This window comes from Protopterus annectens, chromosome 4.part0 (assembly GCF_019279795.1).
Source record: "Protopterus annectens isolate FY-2018-M chromosome 4.part0, PAN1.0, whole genome shotgun sequence".
Taxonomy (NCBI): domain Eukaryota; kingdom Metazoa; phylum Chordata; order Ceratodontiformes; family Protopteridae; genus Protopterus; species Protopterus annectens.
In genome coordinates, this window is record NC_056733.1 from 1,894,623,122 (window position 1) to 1,894,627,691 (window position 4,570).

Genomic DNA, 4,570 nt, shown 5'->3' on the forward strand with positions numbered 1-4,570 from the left:
AGGTGGTCTGCAACAGGACTTGTTACTTATTCCTTGTATTCTTTTAGTGAATAACATATGTGGACATTCCAGTTGTTGAATGTGCCTGGTTAGGTACATACCAAAGGGAGCATTGTACTCAATGACAGGTCTGAGAAAGCCAAATATAGTAAACATTGACCTCATTGGACTTAAATGTCATACCTTTATTTATAAGTTGCATAATACAGAATGATTTGCTCACTACTGCAGATGCATGATGGTCAAAGACTAAATTATTGTCTATGTCTATTGCCATATCCCTGACTACTCTTGGGGATCTGTTGTCAATATGATAGTTACCAGGAGTGGATGGCTTCTCACAGGATACTATTATGCATTTCTTGTCAAATTCCTAAAAATGAATTAAATCCTAAAGGCATTGTTCCTTGGTGCAAGCAAATACGTTTCAAATAGAATTGTAAACATAATTCACCAGGCGCACATTTCATATAGTCATCCCAAATGTAATCCCCATGCTACAACTATCTGAGGATTAAGTGTTATAAGACATAGACTTTTATTATTTTTATAAGCATTCAGGAAGGGAAATGGTAGGAAACACAATAAGCACACTATACACAATCCTTGTATCATAAATTTTTCATATGCATACATATGTATAAGAATCCTGAGCTGTGAGTTACAGAGGACTAGGGCCACAGCCTCCCTGTTAAGGGAAACATGACATATCATTTCAGTTTTTGTTCACTAATGTATTGTGAAACATACCAATCTACTGAGAAAAGATTGCTATTGAATAAGGAAAGTGCATACAATGCCTACAGCACCACTCCAGGCTAAGAGCAGTGATATTTCTTAAAAGGCGGTATAGCAATACAAAATTAATTCTAACAAGCCACTATAAGGCAAGGTGGCCAACTCTTCTCTGTTTTCCATAATAATAGTTAATTTAATGTTAACCAGCACATATATCAACTTAAGACTGAACCTATAAACTCTGTGAAGGTCTTTTACCATAAAAGATAAGCAAAAAGGAACACTAGAATCATTCACCATTCATGAGTTTTAAATGATTGATTGCTTGGTTTGTTTGTGTCTTTCGGCTTTTCCCGATTAGGGGTTGCCACAGCAGAACTCCGGTCCGCTAATGATTGGCAGTTGATTTTTACGTACAGGCTTGCCAGGCCTGCTGCACCACCTTCAACGAAGGTACACCCATTCACGCATGTCTCCACGCAGAATATGCTCTAGCTGAGAATCGAACCGGACAGCGTCTTACTGTGAGGCGACAATGCTACCGCAGCACCACCACCGCGGGATTGCTTGGTATGCAACTAAATTTGTTAAGCTATTGAATTGCTGTTACTGCTTAGATTCAAGCAATCAGCGGCTTGTAAAAAAATGGTGCCCAAGTAGTGCACAAGGGTTATCATGTTGAGCACAAATGTAATTTGCTCATAATTTTAAATAACATATCTGCTGTATGTAGTTGCTTAAAATGGTCTACTGAATAACAGGCATGTTTAAAAACACTCTAGGTAACATTTAAGGTTGCCATATAGCAGAGTATAACAGAGTAGCCTTAAAACAAATGACGCAAATAAGAATATAAGTAGTTATGTTTCCAGAAACGTATACCACATACAAATACGTGTGATTAGTATTTTCAGTTGGTTAAAAATAGTGAGAAAGTTAAGTTTACTAGTAGTGTAATTGATTACCTGAAGGGAATAACACATATGTGGCAAATGTCCAAGATTTCATTCCTTCTAGTTAGCTCCTTTTTGCTTCCATCTACAATATAATAATAAGTTAACTACATTTTCTGCATGGGGTCAGGGTGTCGTGTCACTTGTTGCTATCTTTCACTATTTAATGCCACTCTCCTATCTTTTTAGACAATCTTGCCTTACTGTCACAGGTCTTCTCTTACACAATCCATCCACATCTTGGCTGGATGCTCTCATTTATCTTGCTTTCTTCCTGTCTGTCCCAGATCTTCTATACCAGATTGTCTTCTGCTTTCTTGCACACGTGCCCAAACCACCATAATCTGTTCTCTTTGACTTTTTCTGTATTTGGAGATACTTTGGTTTCTGCTCTTATGTCCTAATTTCTTCATCTGTCCAACAGCATGCATCTTACTGCCCATCTCAGGCACTTCATCTGCATCACATCTAGCTTCCTCAACTGCTCTGCATTTACTGCCCAGATTAGTTGATCCTGCTGGTTGCACCACTGTTTTGTACACCTTACTTTTCAGCTTCCTTCGCATTCTTCTGTCTTACACTACCCCTGACACTCTGTGCCAGTTGGCTGCAGCCCCTCTGACTCTAGCTTTGACCTCCTTATTCAGATATCCCTTCTCCTCAACCACACCTCCTAGATACTTGACGCTGTTAACATGTTCTAATGTTTTCCTATCTACCTCAGTTTTCAGCTTATTCTGATTTCTCCCATTTGCTGCCATTACAACTGTCTTATCTGTACTCAGTTTTATCCCATGTGCCTTCAGCTTTGCATTCCATTTCCATACCCTTTTCTGAAGTTCTTGCTCAGAGTCTGCCTGTAACGCTACATTGTCTGCATACAGCAACTTTGTTGACCTCTCGCCTCTGATTATTCAGTCACTAGTATGAATGGCAGTGGGGTCAGAGCTGTACCTTGATGCATACCCACTCCCACTGGGAACCTATCTGTAAGACCAAACAGTTAGTACTTGAATCATTTGGTCCTTGTACATAGTTTGCACTAATTCAATCAATGTTTCTGGGTCTCTAAACCACTACAAGACTTCCCAAACTGGCTTTTTTGGGACCTTGTCATATGCTTTCTCCAAGTCTAGGAATGCTGAGTTGGACTCTTTCCTCATTTCTAGCTTCTTCTCAAGTATGTGTCTCACTGTAAACATCAAGTCAGTTGTGCTGCATTCTGATCTGAATCAAAACTGCTCATTTCCTATCTTACTTTCTACTACTCTGCATATTCATTTATCAATTACCTTCTCCAGAACTTTCATGCAGTGTTATAGGAGTCTGATACCTGTCTATTGCCCACACTTGTGATCGTTCATTTGTTCTTGAACACTTGCGGGCCTATATTGCAACATCGAACGCTTAAAACAGCAAACAATGTTCATCGACACATTTTCAGTGAAAGCCAAAAATGTTGAATCCAAAGAACAGCGATTTCTTTCCTAGGGAAAGAAATCGCTGTTCCAACCCCCACAAAAAAAAAAAACACATTACACACTTCCAAACACATACACACAAACACCCAATCCTAATTATACCCCCCCAAAAACCAGTAAACAACTAAATACACATATGCACATAACCCAAACATACATTTAACGAAAAAAAACAATAAGCATTTTAAACCATATGCACTTACCTTAACCTGCACCCTAACCCTAAGGTCAGTAACTCTCACACATTTACATAAACAGCTCCAAACACATACACACTTACCTTAACCCTAATTCTACCCCCCAAAACAAAAGTAAACAAATGAAAAAACATACACACGTAACTCAACCATACATTTAACACAAAATATAAAACAGTAAACACTTTCATACATATGCACTTACCTTAACCCGCACCCTAACCCTAAGGTCAGTAACTGCTGCACAATCACGCTCGGGAGCTATACCAGACAAGGGACCACACTACACTTCAGAACATGGCAAAACAACGAAGCGGTCAAGCGACTTCTTTCCCAGGGAAAGAATTCGCTGAACAGCCACTTCACTGTTTTGCCTGTTCGCTCTATATGTGTCAACAAAAACACATTCGACATAATGCATTTTTGTTGTACTCATAGGAACGCACACTGGCACTAGGATGCTTATTCTCCAGTCATCTGAGATATGTATTTCTCTCCTTACTGCTATGAGGACCCTCAGGAGCTATTTTTTCCCCATATCTCACCCGACATCTTGATCATGTTTGCTGTGACCTCATTTGGGCCTGCTGCTTTCCTTGGCTTCATTTTCCTTATTGCTGTTTTGACTTCTTCTACAGTGGGTTCCTCCTCTTCCCTCACCCTACAATGTGTCTGGGGCAGTACAGCTTCTGTGGGGTTTTCTTTATTCAGAAGCTGCTGGAAATACTCCTTCCAATTGCCTTTGATGCCCTGTGTACTGGTATGCAGGTTGTTTCTGGCATCACTTATGAAGGGTGTCTGACTATCTTCTTTATCTTTTTTTCTTTGCCTTGTAACCTGACAGACTTTCTTTGTGCCATCTACTGAGTCACTTTCCAGAAGTTGGTAGAGTACCTCTGATGTCTTGTTCTTTGCTATTGCAACTCCTGTCTTAGCCTCTTTGTTATCCAGCCAGTATTTCTACCTAGCCTGCTTTGGCTTTTCTATCTTCCACTTTTTTCTTGCATGCCTTCTTTCTTTTGATGATTTCCTGGATTAGTGCATTCCACCACCAGCTTTCCTTATGTACCTTTTTTTCATATCTGGCTCATCCGCATATCTGTTCTGTAGCCCTCACTCATGCTGTTTTGAGGCACTGCAATTCCTCTTGAACTCTGCTATCTCCTCTTCTTCTTGTTGTGCTAGAGCCCTCAGTAGTTCC